Here is a 20,129-nt window from a genome sequence, read left to right as displayed (position 1 = left end):
ATATCACATCTCATGTTATAGGAAGGGTCTCAGGTTTGGTATTAGAAGCATTGAGATATCACATCTCATGCTATAGGAAAGGTCTCAGGATTGGAATGGGAAGGACTTGGATATCACATCTCATGATAAAGGAAGGGTCTAAGGTTTGGAAGGGGAAGGATTTGGATATCACATCTCATGTTATAGGACCGGTCTCAGGTTTGGTATTAGAAGCATTGAGATATCAAGTCTCATGGTATAGGACGGGTCTCAGAATTGGAATGGGAAGGAGTTTGATATCACATCTCATGCCATGTATGGGTCTCAGGTTTGGTACAAGCATTGGGATATCACATCTCATGCTATCGGAAGGGTATCAGGATTGGATCTGGAAGGAGTTGGATATCCCATCTCATGCTATAGGAAGGGTCTCAGGTTTGGTATAAGCATTGAGATATCCCATCTCATGCTATAGGAAGGGTCTCAGGTTTGGTATAAGCATTGAGATATCACATCTCTGCTATCTGAAGGGTCTCAGGATTGGAATGGGAAGGAGTTGGATATCCCATCTCGTTATAGGAAGGGTCTCAGGTTTGGTATTAGAAGCATTGAGATATCACATCTGATGGTATAGGACGGGTCTCAGAATTGGAATGGGAAGGAGTTGGATATCACATCTCAAGCTATAGGAAGGGTCTCAGTATTGGAATGGGAAGGACTTGGATATCACATCTCATGTTATAGGAAGGATCTCAGGTTTGGTATTAGAAGCATTGAGATATCACATCTCATGCTATAGGAAGGTCTCAGGATTGGAATGGGAAGGACTTGGATATCACATTTCATGTTATAGGAAGGGTCTCAGGTTTGGTATTAGAAGCATTGAGATATCACATCTCATGCTATGAGAAGGGTCTCAGAATTGGAATGGGAAGGAGTTGGATATCACATCTCAAGCTATAGGAAGGGTCTCAGGATTGGAATGGGAAGGAGTTTGATATCACATCTCATGCCATGTATGGGTCTCAGGTTTTGTAGAAGCATTGGGATATCACATCTCATGCTATCGGAAGGGTATCAGGATTGGATTTGGAAGGAGTTGGATATCCCATCTCATGCTATAGGAAGGGTCTCAGGTTGGAATGGGAAGGAGTTGGATATCACATCTCATGTTATAGGAAGGGTCTCAGGATTGGAATGGGAAGGACTTGGATATCACATCTCATGCTATAGGAAGGCTCTCAGGTTTGGAAGGGGAAGGAGTTGGATATCACATTACATGTTAGAGGTAGGATCTCAGGTTTGGTATTAGAGGCATTGAGATATCACATCTCATGCTATCAGAAGGATCTCAGGATCGGAATGGGAAGGAGTTGGATATCACATCTCATGCTAAAGGGAGGGTCTCAGGTTTGGAAGGGGAAGGATTTGGATATCACATCTCATGTTATAGGAAGGATCTCAGGTTTGGTATTAGATGCATTGAGATATCACATCTCATGCTATCGGAAGGATCTCATGTTTGGTATTAGAGGCATTGAGATATCACATCTCATGATATCAGAAGGGTCTCGGGATTGGAATGGGAAGGAGTTGGATATCACATCTCATGCTAAAGGGAGGGTCTCCGGTTTGGAAGGGGAAGGATTTGGATATCACATCTCATGTTATAGGAAGGATCTCAGGTTTGGTATTAGCATTGAGATATCCCATCTGATGCTACAGGAAGGGTCTCAGGATTGGAATGGGAAGGAGTCGGATATCACATCTCATGCTAAAGGGAGGGTCTCAGGTTGGGTATTAGAAGCATTGAGATATCACATCTCATGTTATAGGAAGGATCTCAGGTTTGGTATTAGATGCATTGAGATATCACATCTCATGCTATCAGAAGGGTCTCAGGATTGGAATGGGAAGGAGTCGGATATCACATTTCATGCTAAAGGGAGGGTCTCAGGTTTGGAAGGGGAAGGATTTGGATATCACATCTCATGTTATAGGAAGGATCTCAGGTTTGGTATTAGAAGCATTGAGATATCACATCTCATGCTATCGGAAGGATCTCAGGTTTGGTATTAGAGGCATTGAGATATCACATCTCATTCTATCAGAAGGGTCTCGGGATTGGAATGGGAAGGAGTTGGATATCACATCTCATGCTAAAGGGAGGGTCTCGGGTTTGGAAGGGGAAGGATTTGGATATCACATCTCATGTTATAGGAAGGATCTCAGGTTTGGTATTAGCATTGAGATATCCCATCTGATGCTACAGGAAGGGTCTCAGGTTTGGAATCAGAAGGAGTTGTATATGACATCTCATGCCATAGGAAGGGTCTCAGGTTTGGTATAAGCATTGAGATATCACATCTCTGCTATCGGAAGGGTCTCAGGATTGGAATGGAAAGGAGTTGGATATCCCATTTTGTTATAGGAAGGGTCTCAGGTTTGGTGTTAGAAGCATTGAGATATCACATCTCATGGTATAGGACGGGTCTCAGAATTGGAATGGGAAGGAGTTGGATATCACATCTCAAGCTATAGGAAGGGTCTCAGGATTGGAATGGGAAGGTTTTGGATATCACATATCATGTTATAGGAAGGGTCTCAGGTTTGGTATTAGAAGCATTGAGATATCACATCTCATGCTATAGGAAGGGTCTCAGGATTGGAATGGGAAGGACTTGGATATCACATCTCATGTTATAGGAAGGGTCTCAGGTTTGGTATTAGAATCATTGAGATATCACATCTCATGCTATAGGAAGGGTCTCAGGATTGGAATGGGAAGGACTTGGATATCACATCTTGTGATAAAGGAAGGGTCTAAGGTTTGGAAGGGGAAGGATTTGGATATCACATCTCATGTTATAGGACCAGTCTCAGGTTTGGTATTAGAAGCATTGAGATATCAAGTCTCATGGTATAGGACGGGTCTCAGAATTGGAATGGGAAGGAGTTGGATATCACATCTCAAGCTATAGGAAGGGTCTCAGGATTGGAATGGGAAGGAGTTTGATATCACATCTCATGCCATGTATGGGTCTCAGGTTTTGTAGAAGCATTGGGATATCACATCTCATGCTATCGGAAGGGTATCAGGATTGGATCTGGAAGGAGTTGGATATCCCATCTCATGCTATAGGAAGGGTCTCAGGTTGGAATGGGAAGGAGTTGGATATCACATCTCATGTTATAGGAAGGGTCTCAGGATTGGAATGGGAAGGACTTGGATATCACATCTCATGCTATAGGAAGGCTCTCAGGTTTGGAAGGGGAAGGAGTTGGATATCACATTTCATGTTAGAGGAAGGATCTCACGTTTGGTATTAGAGGCATTGAGATATCACATCTCATGCTATCGGAAGGATCTCAGGTTTGGTATTAGAGGCATTGAGATATCACATCTCATGCTATCAGAAGGGTCTCTGGATTGGAATGGGAAGGAGTCGGATATCACATCTCATGCTAAAGGGAGGGTCTCAGGTTTGGAAGTGGAAGGATTTGGATATCACATCTCATGTTATAGGAAGGATCTCAGGTTTGGTATTAGAAGCATTGAGATATCACATCTCATGCTATAGGAAAGGTCTCAGGATTGGAATGGGAAGGAGTTGGATATCACATCTCAAGCTATAGGAAGGGTCTCAGGATTGGAATGGGAAGGAGTTGGATATCACATCTCAAGCTATAGGAAGGGTCTCAGGATTGGAATGGGAAGGAGTTGGATATCACATCTCATGCTATAGGAAGGGTCTCAGGTTTGGAATCGGAAGGAGTTGTATATGACATCTCATGCCATAGGAAGGGTCTCAGGTTTGGTATAAGCATTGAGATATCACATCTCTGCTATGGGAAGGGTCTCAGGATTGGAATGGGAAGGAGTTGGATATCCCATCTCGTTATAGGAAGGGTCTCAGGTTTGGTATTAGAAGCATTGAGATATCACATCTCATGGCATAGGACGGGTCTCAGAATTGGAATGGGAAGGAGTTGGATATCACATCTCAAGCTATAGGAAGGGTCTCGGGATTAGAATGGGAAGGACTTGGATATCACATCTCATGTTATAGGAAGGGACTCAGGTTTGGTATTAGAAGCATTGAGATATCACATCTCATGCTATAGGAAGGGTCTTAGGATTGGAATGGGAAGGACTTGGATATCACATCTCATGTTATAGGATGGGTCTCAGGTTTGGTATTAGAAGCATTGAGATATCACATCTCATGCTATGGGAAGGGTCTCAGAATTGGAATGGGAAGGAGTTGGATATCACATCTCAAGCTATAGGAAGGGTCTCAGGATTGGAATGGGAAGGAGTTTGATATCACATCTCATGCCATGTATGGGTCTCAGGTTTTGTAGAAGCATTGGGATATCACATCTCATGCTATTGGAAGGGTATCAGGATTGGATTTGGAAGGAGTTGGACATCCCATCTCATGCTATAGGAAGGGTCTCAGGTTGGAATGGGAAGGAGTTGGATATCACATCTCATGTTATAGGAAGGGTCTCAGGATTGGAATGGGAAGGACTTGGATATCACATCTCATGCTATAGGAAGGCTCTCAGGTTTGGAAGGGGAAGGAGTTGGATATCACATTTCATGTTAGAGGAAGGATCTCAGGTTTGGTATTAGAGGCATTGAGATATCACATCTCATGCTATCAGAAGGGTCTCAGGATTGGAATGGGAAGGAGTCGGATATCACATCTCATGCTAAATGGAGGGTCTCAGGTTTGGAAGTGGAAGGATTTGGATATCACATCTCATGTTATAGGAAGGATCTCAGGTTTGGTATTAGAAGCATTGAGATATCATATCTCATGCTATAGGAAGGGTCTCAGGATTGGAATGGGAAGGAGTTGGGTATCACATCTCAAGCTATAGGAAGGGTCTCAGGATTGGAATGGGAAGGAGTTGGATATCACATCTCAAGCTATAGGAAGGGTCTCAGGATTGGAATGGGAAGGAGTTGGATATCACATCTCATGCTATAGGAAGGGTCTCAGGTTTGGTATAAGCATTGAGATATCCCATCTCATGCTATAGGAAGGGTCTCAGGTTTGGAATCGGAAGGAGTTGTATATGACATCTCATGCCATAGGAAGGGTCTCAGGTTTGGTATAAGCATTGAGATATCACATCTCTGCTATCGGAAGGGTCTCAGGATTGGAATGGGAAGGAGTTGGATATCCCATCTCGTTATAGGAAGGGTCTCAGGTTTGGTATTAGAAGCATTGAGATATCACATCTCATGGTATAGGACGGGTCTCAGAATTGGAATGGGAAGGAGTTGGATATCACATCTCAAGCTATAGGAAGGGTCTCAGGTTTGGTATTAAAAGCATTGAGATATCACATCTCATGCTATGGGAAGGGACTCAGAATTGGAATGGGAAGGAGTTGGATATCACATCTCAAGCTATAGGAAGGGTCTCAGGATTGGAATGGGAAGGAGTTTGATATCACATCTCATGCCATGTATGGGTCTCAGGTTTTGTAGAAGCATTGGGATATCACATCTCATGCTATCGGAAGGGTATCAGGATTGGATTTGGAAGAAGTTGGATATCCCATCTCATGCTATAGGAAGGGTCTCAGGTTGGAATGGGAAGGAGTTGGATGTCACATCTCATGTTATAGGAAGGGTCTCAGGATTGGAATGGGAAGGACTTGGATATCACATCTCATGCTATAGGAAGGCTCTCAGGTTTGGAAGGTGAAGGAGTTGGATATCACATTACATGTTAGAGGTAGGATCTCAGGTTTGGTATTAGAGGCATTGAGATATCACATCTCATGCTATCAGTAGGATCTCAGGATCGGAATGGGAAGGAGTTGGATATCACATCTCATGCTAAAGGGAGGGTCTCAGGTTTGGAAGGGGAAGGATTTGGATATCACATCTCATGTTATAGGAAGGATCTCAGGTTTGGTATTAGACGCATTGAGATATAACATCTCATGCTATCGGAAGGATCTCAGGTTTGGTATTAGAGGCATTGAGATATCACATCTCATGATATCAGAAGGGTCTCAGGATTGGAATGGGAAGGAGTCGGATATCACATCTCATGCTAAAGGGAGGATCTCAGGTTGGGTATTAGAAGCATTGAGATATCACATCTCATGTTATAGGAAGGATCTCAGGTTTGGTATTAGAGGCATTGAGATATCACATCTCATGCTATCAGAAGGGTCTCAGGATTGGAATGGGAAGGAGTCGGATATCACATCTCATGCTAAAGGGAGGGTCTCAGGTTTGGAAGGGGAAGGATTTGGATATCACATCTCATGTTATAGGAAGGATCTCAGGTTTGGTATTAGAAGCATTGAGATATCACATCTCATGCTATCGGAAGGATCTCAGGTTTGGTATTAGAGGCATTGAGATATCACATCTCATGCTATCAGAAAGGTCTCGGGATTGGAATGGGAAGGAGTTGGATATCACATCTCATGCTAAAGGGAGGGTCTCGGGTTTGGAAGGGGAAGGATTTGGATATCACATCTCATGTTACAGGAAGGATCTCAGGTTTGGTATTAGCATTGAGATATCCCATCTGATGCTATAGGAAGGGTCTCAGGTTTGGAATCGGAAGGAGTTGTATATGACATCTCATGCCATAGGAAGGGTCTCAGGTTTGGTATAAGCATTGAGATATCACATCTCTGCTATCGGAAGGGTCTCAGGATTGGAATGGGAAGGAGTTGGATATCCCATCTCGTTATAGGAAGGGTCTCAGGTTTGGTATTAGAAGCATTGAGATATCACATCTCATGCTATCGGAAGGATCTCAGGTTTGGTATTAGAGGCATTGAGATATCACATCTCATGCTATCAGAAGGGTCTCGGGATTGGAATGGGAAGGAGTTGGATATCACATCTCATGCCATAGGAAGGGTCTCAGGTTTGGTATAAGCATTGAGATATCACATCTCTGCTATCGGAAGGGTCTCAGGATTGGAATGGGAAGGAGTTGGATATCCCATCTCGTTATAGGAAGGATCTCAGGTTTGGTATTAGAAGCATTGAGATATCACATCTCATGGTATAGGAAGGGTCTCAGGATTGGAATGGGAAGGACTTGGATATCACATCTCATGTTATAGGAAGGGTCTCAGGTTTGGTATTAGAAGCATTGAGATATCACATCTCATGCTATAGGAAGGGTCTCTGGATTGGAATGGGAAGGACTTGGATATCACATCTCAAGCTATAGGAAGGGTCTCCGTATTGGAATGGGAAGGACTTGGATATCACATCTCATGTTATAGGAAGGGTCTCAGGTTTGGTATTAGAAGCATTGAGATATCACATCTCATGCTATAGGAAGGGTCTCAGGATTGGAATGGGAAGGACTTGGATATCACATCTCATGTTATAGGAAGGGTCTCAGGTTTGGTATTAGAAGCATTGAGATATCACATCTCATGCTATAGGAAGGGTCTCTGGATTGGAATGGGAAGGACTTGGATATCACATCTCATGATAAAGGAAGGGTCTAAGGTTTGGAAGGGGAAGGATTTGGATATCACATCTCATGTTATAGGACCGGTCTCAGGTTTGGTATTAGAAGCATTGAGATATCAAGTCTCATGGTATAGGACGGGTCTCAGAATTGGAATGGGAAGGAGTTGGATATCACATCTCAAGCTATAGGAAGGGTCTCAGGATTGGAATGGGAAGGAGTTTGATATCACATCTCATGCCATGTATGGGTCTCAGGTTTTGTAGAAGCATTGGTATATCACATCTCATGCTATCGGAAGGGTATCAGGATTGGATCTGGAAGGAGTTGGATATCCCATCTCATGCTAAAGGAAGGGTCTCAGGTTGGAATGGGAAGGAGTTGGATATCACATCTCATGTTATAGGAAGGGTCTCAGGATTGGAATGGGAAGGACTTGGATATCACATCTCATGCTATAGGAAGGCTCTCAGGTTTGGAAGGGGAAGGAGTTGGATATCACATTTCATGTTAGAGGAAGGATCTCAGGTTTGGTATTAGAGGCATTGAGATATCACATCTCATGCTATCAGAAGGGTCTCAGGATTGGAATGGGAAGGAGTTGGATATCACATCTCATGCTAAAGGGAGGGTCTCAGGTTTGGAAGGGGAAGGATTTGGAGATCACATCTCATGTTATAGGAAGGATCTCAGGTTTGGTATTAGAAGCTTTGAGATATCACATCTCATGCTATCGGAAGGATCTCAGGTTTGGTATTAGAGGCATTGAGATATCACATCTCATGCTATCAGAAGGGTCTCAGGATTGGAATGGGAAGGAGTCGGATATCACATCTCATGCTAAATGGAGGGTCTCAGGTTTGGAAGTGGAAGGATTTGGATATCACATCTCATGTTATAGGAAGGATCTCAGGTTTGGTATTAGAAGCATTGAGATATCACATCTCATGCTATAGGAAGGGTCTCAGGATTGGAATGGGAAGGAGTTGGATATCACATCTCAAGCTATAGGAAGGGTCTCAGGATTGGAATGGGAAGGAGTTGGATATCACATCTCAAGCTATAGGAAGGGTCTCAGGATTGGAATGGGAAGGAGTTGGATATCACATCTCATGCTATAGGAAGGGTCTCAGGTTTGGTATAAGCATTGAGATATCCCATCTCATGCTATAGGAAGGGTCTCCGTTTTGGAATCGGAAGGAGTTGTATATGACATCTCATGCCATAGGAAGGGTCTCAGGTTTGGTATAAGCATTGAGATATCACATCTCTGCTATCGGAAGGGTCTCAGGATTGGAATGGGAAGGAGTTGGATATCCCATCTCGTTATAGGAAGGGTCTCAGGTTTGGTATTAGAAGCATTGAGATATCACATCTCATGGTATAGGACGGGTTTCAGAATTGGAATGGGAAGGAGTTGGATATCACATCTCAAGCTATAGGCAGGGTCTCAGGATTGGAATGGGGAGGACTTGGATATCACATCTCATGTAATAGGAAGGGTCTCAGGTTTGGTATTAGAAGCATTGAGATATCACATCTCATGCTATAGGAAGGGTCTCAGGATTGGAATGGGAAGGACTTGGATATCACATCTCATGTTATAGGAAGGGTCTCAGGTTTGGTATTAGAAGCACTGAGATATCACATCTCATGCTATGGGAAGGGTCTCAGAATTGGAATGGGAAGGAGTTGGATATCACATCTCAAGCTATAGGAAGGGTCTCAGGATTGGAATGGGAAGGAGTTTGATATCACATCTCATGCCATGTATGGGTCTCAGGTTTTGTAGAAGCATTGGGATATCACATCTCATGCTATCGGAAGGGTATCAGGATTGGATTTGGAAGAAGTTGGATATCCCATCTCATGCTATAGGAAGGGTCTCAGGTTGGAATGGGAAGGAGTTGGATATCACATCTCATGTTATAGGAAGGGTCTCAGGATTGGAATGGGAAGGACTTGGATATCACATCTCATGCTATAGGAAGGCTCTCAGGTTTGGAAGGGGAAGGAGTTGGATATCACATTACATGTTAGAGGTAGGATCTCAGGTTTGGTATTAGAGGCATTGAGATATCACATCTCATGCTATCAGAAGGATCTCAGGATCGGAATGGGAAGGAGTTGGATATCACATCTCATGCTAAAGGGAGGGTCTCAGGTTTGGAAGGGGAAGGATTTGGATATCACGTCTCATGTTATAGGAAGGATCTCAGGTTTGGTATTAGACGCATTGAGATATAACATCTCATGCTATCGGAAGGATCTCAGGTTTGGTATTAGAGGCATTGAGATATCACATCTCATGATATCAGAAGGGTCTCAGGATTGGAATGGGAAGGAGTCGCATATCACATCTCATGCTAAAGGGAGGGTCTCAGGTTGGGTATTAGAAGCATTGAGATATCACATCTCATGTTATAGGAAGGATCTCAGGTTTGGTATTAGAGGCATTGAGATATCACATCTCATGCTATCAGAAGGGTCTCGGGATTGGAATGGGAAGGAGTTGGATATCACATCTCATGCTAAAGGGAGGGTCTCAGGTTTGGAAGGGGAAGGATTTGGATATCACATCTCATGTTATAGGAAGGATCTCAGGTTTGGTATTAGAAGCATTGAGATATCACGTCTCATGCTATCGGAAGGATCTCAGGTTTGGTATTAGAGGCATTGAGATATCACATCTCATGCTATCAGAAGGGTCTCGGGATTGGAATGGGAAGGAGTTGGATATCACATCTCATGCTAAAGGGAGGGGCTCGGGTTTGGAAGGGGAAGGATTTGGATATCACATCTCATGTTACAGGAAGGATCTCAGGTTTGGTATTAGCATTGAGATATCCCATCTGATGCTATAGGAAGGGTCTCAGGTTTGGAATCGGAAGGAGTTGTATATGACATCTCATGCCATAGGAAGGGTCTCAGGTTTGGTATAAGCATTGAGATATCGCATCTCTGCTATCGGAAGGGTCTCAGGTTTGGAATGGGAAGGAGTTGGATATCCCATCTCGTTATAGGAAGGGTCTCAGGTTTGGTATTAGAAGCATTGAGATATCACATCTCATGGTATAGCACGGGTCTCAGAATTGGAATGGGAAGGAGTTGGATATCACATCTCAAGCTATAGGAAGGGTCTCAGGATTGGAATGGGAAGGTTTTGGATATCACATCTCATGTTATAGGAAGGGTCTCAGGTTTGGTATTAGAAGCATTGAGATATCACATCTCATGCTATAGGAAGGGTCTCAGGATTGGAATGGGAAGGACTTGGATATCACATCTCATGTTATAGGAAGGGTCTCAGGTTTGGTATTAGAAGCATTGAGATATCACATCTCATGCTATAGGAAAGGTCTCAGGATTGGAATGGGAAGGACTTGGATATCACATCTCATGATAAAGGAAGGGTCTAAGGTTTGGAAGGGGAAGGATTTGGATATCACATCTCATGTTATAGGACCGGTCTCAGGTTTGGTATTAGAAGCATTGAGATATCAAGTCTCATGGTATAGGACGGGTCTCAGAATTGGAATGGGAAGGAGTTTGATATCACATCTCATGCCATGTATGGGTCTCAGGTTTGGTACAAGCATTGGGATATCACATCTCATGCTATCGGAAGGGTATCAGGATTGGATCTGGAAGGAGTTGGATATCCCATCTCATGCTATAGGAAGGGTCTCAGGTTTGGTATAAGCATTGAGATATCCCATCTCATGCTATAGGAAGGGTCTCAGGTTTGGTATAAGCATTGAGATATCACATCTCTGCTATCTGAAGGGTCTCAGGATTGGAATGGGAAGGAGTTGGATATCCCATCTCGTTATAGGAAGGGTCTCAGGTTTGGTATTAGAAGCATTGAGATATCACATCTGATGGTATAGGACGGGTCTCAGAATTGGAATGGGAAGGAGTTGGATATCACATCTCAAGCTATAGGAAGGGTCTCAGTATTGGAATGGGAAGGACTTGGATATCACATCTCATGTTATAGGAAGGATCTCAGGTTTGGTATTAGAAGCATTGAGATATCACATCTCATGCTATAGGAAGGGTCTCAGGATTGGAATGGGAAGGACTTGGATATCACATTTCATGTTATAGGAAGGGTCTCAGGTTTGGTATTAGAAGCATTGAGATATCACATCTCATGCTATGAGAAGGGTCTCAGAATTGGAATGGGAAGGAGTTGGATATCACATCTCAAGCTATAGGAAGGGTCTCAGGATTGGAATGGGAAGGAGTTTGATATCACATCTCATGCCATGTATGGGTCTCAGGTTTTGTAGAAGCATTGGGATATCACATCTCATGCTATCGGAAGGGTATCAGGATTGGATTTGGAAGGAGTTGGATATCCCATCTCATGCTATAGGAAGGGTCTCAGGTTGGAATAGGAAGGAGTTGGATATCACATCTCATGTTATAGGAAGGGTCTCAGGATTGGAATGGGAAGGAATTGGATATCACATCTCATGCTATAGGAAGGCTCTCAGGTTTGGAAGGGGAAGGAGTTGGATATCACATTACATGTTAGAGGTAGGATCTCAGGTTTGGTATTAGAGGCATTGAGATATCACATCTCATGCTATCAGAAGGATCTCAGGATCGGAATGGGAAGGAGTTGGATATCACATCTCATGCTAAAGGGAGGGTCTTAGGTTTGGAAGGGGAAGGATTTGGATATCACATCTCATGTTATAGGAAGGATCTCAGGTTTGGTATTAGATGCATTGAGATATCACATCTCATGCTATCGGAAGGATCTCATGTTTGGTATTAGAGGCATTGAGATATCACATCTCATGATATCAGAAGGGTCTCGGGATTGGAATGGGAAGGAGTTGGATATCACATCTCATGCTAAAGGGAGGGTCTCCGGTTTGGAAGGGGAAGGATTTGGATATCACATCTCATGTTATAGGAAGGATCTCAGGTTTGGTATTAGCATTGAGATATCCCATCTGATGCTACAGGAAGGGTCTCAGGATTGGAATGGGAAGGAGTCGGATATCACATCTCATGCTAAAGGGAGGGTCTCAGGTTGGGTATTAGAAGCATTGAGATATCACATCTCATGTTATAGGAATGATCTCAGGTTTGGTATTAGAGGCATTGAGATATCACATCTCATGCTATCAGAAGGGTCTCAGGATTGGAATGGGAAGGAGTCGGATATCACATTTCATGCTAAAGGGAGGGTCTCAGGTTTGGAAGGGGAAGGATTTGGATATCACATCTCATGTTATAGGAAGGATCTCAGGTTTGGTATTAGAAGCATTGAGATATCACATCTCATGCTATCGGAAGGATCTCAGGTTTGGTATTAGAGGCATTGAGATATCACATCTCATTCTATCAGAAGGGTCTCGGGATTGGAATGGGAAGGAGTTGGATATCACATCTCATGCTAAAGGGAGGGTCTCGGGTTTGGAAGGGGAAGGATTTGGATATCACATCTCATGTTATAGGAAGGATCTCAGGTTTGGTATTAGCATTGAGATATCCCATCTGATGCTACAGGAAGGGTCTCAGGTTTGGAATCAGAAGGAGTTATATATGACATCTCATGCCATAGGAAGGGTCTCAGGTTTGGTATAAGCATTGAGATATCACATCTCTGCTATCGGAAGGGTCTCAGGATTGGAATGGAAAGGAGTTGGATATCCCATTTTGTTATAGGAAGGGTCTCAGGTTTGGTGTTAGAAGCATTGAGATATCACATCTCATGGTATAGGACGGGTCTCAGAATTGGAATGGGAAGGAGTTGGATATCACATCTCAAGCTATAGGAAGGGTCTCAGGATTGGAATGGGAAGGTTTTGGATATCACATCTCATGTTATAGGAAGGGTCTCAGGTTTGGTATTAGAAGCATTGAGATATCACATCTCATGCTATAGGAAGGGTCTCAGGATTGGAATGGGAAGGACTTGGATATCACATCTCATGTTATAGGAAGGGTCTCAGGTTTGGTATTAGAATCATTGAGATATCACATCTCATGCTATAGGAAGGGTCTCAGGATTGGAATGGGAAGGACTTGGATATCACATCTTGTGATAAAGGAAGGGTCTAAGGTTTGGAAGGGGAAGGATTTGGATATCACATCTCATGTTATAGGACCAGTCTCAGGTTTGGTATTAGAAGCATTGAGATATCAAGTCTCATGGTATAGGACGGGTCTCAGAATTGGAATGGGAAGGAGTTGGATATCACATCTCAATCTATAGGAAGGGTCTCAGGATTGGAATGGGAAGGAGTTTGATATCACATCTCATGCCATGTATGGGTCTCAGGTTTTGTAGAAGCATTGGGATATCACATCTCATGCTATCGGAAGGGTATCAGGATTGGATCTGGAAGGAGTTGGATATCCCATCTCATGCTATAGGAAGGGTCTCAGGTTGGAATGGGAAGGAGTTGGATATCACATCTCATGTTATAGGAAGGGTCTCAGGATTGGAATGGGAAGGACTTGGATATCACATCTCATGCTATAGGAAGGCTCTCAGGTTTGGAAGGGGAAGGAGTTGGATATCACATTTCATGTTAGAGGAAGGATCTCACGTTTGGTATTAGAGGCATTGAGATATCACATCTCATGCTATCGGAAGGATCTCAGGTTTGGTATTAGAGGCATTGAGATATCACATCTCATGCTATCAGAAGGGTCTCTGGATTGGAATGGGAAGGAGTCGGATATCACATCTCATGCTAAAGGGAGGGTCTCAGGTTTGGAAGTGGAAGGATTTGGATATCACATCTCATGTTATAGGAAGGATCTCAGGTTTGGTATTAGAAGCATTGAGATATCACATCTCATGCTATAGGAAAGGTCTCAGGATTGGAATGGGAAGGAGTTGGATATCACATCTCAAGCTATAGGAAGGGTCTCAGGATTGGAATGGGAAGGAGTTGGATATCACATCTCAAGCTATAGGAAGGGTCTCAGGATTGGAATGGGAAGGAGTTGGATATCACATCTCATGCTATAGGAAGGGTCTCAGGTTTGGAATCGGAAGGAGTTGTATATGACATCTCATGCCATAGGAAGGGTCTCAGGTTTGGTATAAGCATTGAGATATCACATCTCTGCTATGGGAAGGGTCTCAGGATTGGAATGGGAAGGAGTTGGATATCCCATCTCGTTATAGGAAGGGTCTCAGGTTTGGTATTAGAAGCATTGAGATATCACATCTCATGGCATAGGACGGGTCTCAGAATTGGAATGGGAAGGAGTTGGATATCACATCTCAAGCTATAGGAAGGGTCTCGGGATTAGAATGGGAAGGACTTGGATATCACATCTCATGTTATAGGAAGGGACTCAGGTTTGGTATTAGAAGCATTGAGATATCACATCTCATGCTATAGGAAGGGTCTTAGGATTGGAATGGGAAGGACTTGGATATCACATCTCATGTTATAGGATGGGTCTCAGGTTTGGTATTAGAAGCATTGAGATATCACATCTCATGCTATGGGAAGGGTCTCAGAATTGGAATGGGAAGGAGTTGGATATCACATCTCAAGCTATAGGAAGGGTCTCAGGATTGGAATGGGAAGGAGTTTGATATCACATCTCATGCCATGTATGGGTCTCAGGTTTTGTAGAAGCATTGGGATATCACATCTCATGCTATTGGAAGGGTATCAGGATTGGATTTGGAAGGAGTTGGATATCCCATCTCATGCTATAGGAAGGGTCTCAGGTTGGAATGGGAAGGAGTTGGATATCACATCTCATGTTATAGGAAGGGTCTCAGGATTGGAATGGGAAGGAGTTGGATATCACATCTCAAGCTATAGGAAGGGTCTCAGGATTGGAATGGGAAGGAGTTGGATATCACATCTCAAGCTATAGGAAGGGTCTCAGGATTGGAATGGGAAGGAGTTGGATATCCCATCTCGTTATAGGAAGGGTCTCAGGTTTGGTATAAGAATTGAGATATCCCATCTCATGCTATAGGAAGGGTCTCAGGTTTGGAATCGGAAGGAGTTGTATATGACATCTCTTGCCATAGGAAGGGTCTCAGGTTTGGTATAAGCATTGAGATATCACATCTCTGCTATCGGAAGGGTCTCAGGATTGGAATGGGAAGGAGTTGGATATCCCATCTCGTTATAGGAAGGGTCTCAGGTTTGGTATTAGAAGCATTGAGATATCACATCTCATGGTATAGGACGGGTTTCAGAATTGGAATGGGAAGGAGTTGGATATCACATCTCAAGCTATAGGAAGGGTCTCAGGATTGGAATTGGAAGGACTTGGATATCACATCTCATGTTATAGGAAGGGTCTCAGGTTTGGTATTAGATGCATTGCGATATCACATCTCATGCTATAGGAAGGGTCTCAGGATTGGAATGGGAAGGACTTGGATATCACATCTCATGTTATAGGAAGGGTCTCAGGTTTGGTATTAGAAGCATTGAGATATCACATCTCATGCTATCGGAAGGATCTCAGGTTTGGTATTAGAGGCATTGAGATATCACATCTCATGCTATCAGAAGGGTCTCAGGATTGGAATGGGAAGGAGTCGGATATCACATTTCATGCTAAAGGGAGGGTCTCAGGTTTGGAAGGGGAAGGATTTGGATATCACATCTCATGTTATAGGAAGGATCTCAGGTTTGGTATTAGAAGCATTGAGATATCACATCTCATGCTATCGGAAGGATCTCAGGTTTGGTATTAGAGGCATTGAGATATCACATCTCATTCTATCAGAAGGGTCTCGGGATTGGAATGGGAAGGAGTTGGATATCACATCTCATGCTAAAGGGAGGGTCTCGGGTTTGGAAGGGGAAGGATTTGGATATCACATCTCATGTTATAGGAAGGATCTCAGGTTTGGTATTAGCATTGAGATATCCCATCTGATGCTACAGGAAGGGTCTCAGGTTTGGAATCAGAAGGAGTTGTATATGACATCTCCTGCCATAGGAAGGGTCTCAGGTTTGGTATAAGCATTGAGATATCACATCTCTGCTATCGGAAGGGTCTCAGGATTGGAATGGAGAGGAGTTGGATATCCCATCTTGTTATAGGAAGGGTCTCAGGTTTGGTGTTAGAAGCATTGAGATATCACATCTCATGGTATAGGACGGGTCTCAGAATTGGAATGGGAAGGAGTTGGATATCACATCTCAAGCTATAGGAAGGGTCTCAGGATTGGAATGGGAAGGTTTCGGATATCACATCTCATGTTATAGGAAGGGTCTCAGGTTTGGTATTAGAAGCATTGAGATATCACATCTCATGCTATAGGAAGGGTCTCAGGATTGGAATGGGAAGGACTTGGATATCACATCTCATGTTATAGGAAGGGTCTCAGGTTTGGTATTAGAATCATTGAGATATCACATCTCATGCTATAGGAAGGGTCTCAGGATTGGAATGGGAAGGACTTGGATATCACATCTCATGATAAAGGAAGGGTCTAAGGTTTGGAAGGGGAAGGATTTGGATATCACATCTCATGTTATAGGACCAGTCTCAGGTTTGGTATTAGAAGCATTGAGATATCAAGTCTCATGGTATAGGACGGGTCTCAGAATTGGAATGGGAAGGAGATGGATATCACATCTCAAGCTATAGGAAGGGTCTCAGGATTGGAATGGGAAGGAGTTGGATATCACATCTCATGCTATAGGAAGGGTCTCAGGTTTGGAATCGGAAGGAGTTGTATATGACATCTCATGCCATAGGAAGGGTCTCAGGTTTGGTATAAGCATTGAGATATCACATCTCTGCTATGGGAAGGGTCTCAGGGTTGGAATGGGAAGGAGTTGGATATCCCATCTCGTTATAGGAAGGGTCTCAGGTTTGGTATTAGAAGCATTGAGATATCACATCTCATGGCATAGGACGGGTCTCAGAATTGGAATGGGAAGGAGTTGGATATCACATCTCATGCTATAGGAAGGGTCTTAGGATTGGAATGGGAAGGACTTGGATATCACATCTCATGTTATAGGATGGGTCTCAGGTTTGGTATTAGAAGCATTGAGATATCACATCTCATGCTATGGGAAGGGTCTCAGAATTGGAATGGGAAGGAGTTGGATATCACATCTCAAGCTATAGGAAGGGTCTCAGGATTGGAATGGGAAGGAGTTTGATATCACATCTCATGCCATGTATGGGTCTCAGGTTTTGTAGAAGCATTGGGATATCACATCTCATGCTATTGGAAGGGTATCAGGATTGGATTTGGAAGGAGTTGGATATCCCATCTCATGCTATAGGAAGGGTCTCAGGTTGGAATGGGAAGGAGTTGGATATCACATCTCATGTTATAGGAAGGGTCTCAGGATTGGAATGGGAAGGACTTGGATATCACATCTCATGTTATAGGAAGGGTCTCAGGTTTGGTATTAGAATGCTATAGGAAGGGTTTCAGGATTGGAATGGGAAGGAGTTGGATATCACATCTCAAGCTATAGGAAGGGTCTCAGGATTGGAATGGGAAGGAGTTGGATATCACATCTCAAGCTATAGGAAGGGTCTCAGGATTGGAATGGGAAGGAGTTGGATATCACATCTCATGCTATAGGAAGGGTCTCAGGTTTGGTATAAGCATTGAGATATCCCATCTCATGCTATAGGAAGGGTCTCAGGTTTGGAATCGGAAGGAGTTGTATATGACATCTCTTGCCATAGGAAGGGTCTCAGGTTTGGTATAAGCATTGAGATATCACATCTCTGCTATCGGAAGGGTCTCAGGATTGGAATGGGAAGGAGTTGGATATCCCATCTCGTTATAGGAAGGGTCTCAGGTTTGGTATTAGAAGCATTGAGATATCACATCTCATGGTATAGGACGGGTTTCAGAATTGGAATGGGAAGGAGTTGGATATCACATCTCAAGCTATAGGAAGGGTCTCAGGATTGTAATGGGAAGGACTTGGATATCACATCTCATGTTATAGGAAGGGTCTCAGGTTTGGTATTAGAAGCATTGCGATATCACATCTCATGCTATAGGAAGGGTCTCAGGATTGGAATGGGAAGGACTTGGATATCACATCTCATGTTATAGGAAGGGTCTCAGGTTTGGTATTAGAAGCATTGAGATATCACATCTCATGCTATCGGAAGGATCTCAGGTTTGGTATTAGAGGCATTGAGATATCACATCTCATACTATCAGAAGGGTCTCAGGATTGGAATGGGAAGGAGTCGGATATCACATTTCATGCTAAAGGGAGGGTCTCAGGTTTGGAAGGGGAAGGATTTGGATATCACATCTCATGTTATAGGAAGGATCTCAGGTTTGGTATTAGAAGCATTGAGATATCACATCTCATGCTATCGGAAGGATCTCAGGTTTGGTATTAGAGGCATTGAGATATCACATCTCATTCTATCAGAAGGGTCTCGGGATTGGAATGGGAAGGAGTTGGATATCACATCTCATGCTAAAGGGAGGGTCTCGGGTTTGGAAGGGGAAGGATTTGGATATCACATCTCATGTTATAGGAAGGATCTCAGGTTTGGTATTAGCATTGAGATATCCCATCTGATGCTACAGGAAGGGTCTCAGGTTTGGAATCAGAAGGAGTTGTATATGACATCTCCTGCCATAGGAAGGGTCTCAGGTTTGGTATAAGCATTGAGATATCACATCTCTGCTATCGGAAGGGTCTCAGGATTGGAATGGAGAGGAGTTGGATATCCCATCTTGTTATAGGAAGGGTCTCAGGTTTGGTGTTAGAAGCATTGAGATATCACATCTCATGGTATAGGACGGGTCTCAGAATTGGAATGGGAAGGAGTTGGATATCACATCTCAAGCTATAGGAAGGGTCTCAGGATTGGAATGGGAAGGTTTTGGATATCACATCTCATGTTATAGGAAGGGTCTCAGGTTTGGTATTAGAAGCATTGAGATATCACATCTCATGCTATAGGAAGGGTCTCAGGATTGGAATGGGAAGGACTTGGATATCACATCTCATGTTATAGGAAGGGTCTCAGGTTTGGTATTAGAATCATTGAGATATCACATCTCATGCTATAGGAAGGGTCTCAGGATTGGAATGGGAAGGACTTGGATATCACATCTCATGATAAAGGAAGGGTCTAAGGTTTGGAAGGGGAAGGATTTGGATATCACATCTCATGTTATAGGACCAGTCTCAGGTTTGGTATTAGAAGCATTGAGATATCAAGTCTCATGGTATAGGACGGGTCTCAGAATTGGAATGGGAAGGAGTTGGATATCACATCTCAAGCTATAGGAAGGGTCTCAGGATTGGAATGGGAAGGAGTTTGATATCACATCTCATGCCATGTATGGGTCTCAGGTTTTGTAGAAGCATTGGGATATCACATCTCATGCTATCGGAAGGGTATCAGGATTGGATCTGGAAGGAGTTGGATATCCCATCTCATGCTATAGGAAGGGTCTCAGGTTGGAATGGGAAGGAGTTGGATATCACATCTCATGTTATAGGAAGGGTCTCAGGATTGGAATGGGAAGGACTTGGATATCACATCTCATGCTATAGGAAGGCTCTCAGGTTTGGAAGGGGAAGGAGTTGGATATCACATTTCATGTTAGAGGAAGGATCTCACGTTTGGTATTAGAGGCATTGAGATATCACATCTCATGCTATCGGAAGGATCTCAGGTTTGGTATTAGAGGCATTGAGATAT

The sequence above is a fragment of the Ambystoma mexicanum genome, chromosome 10 (genome assembly GCF_040938575.1).
Source record: "Ambystoma mexicanum isolate Mex_15411 chromosome 10, UKY_AmexF1_1, whole genome shotgun sequence".
NCBI lineage: Eukaryota > Metazoa > Chordata > Amphibia > Caudata > Ambystomatidae > Ambystoma > Ambystoma mexicanum.
The sequence above is the reverse complement of the archived record's forward strand: the minus strand, read 5'-3'. Positions refer to the sequence as shown.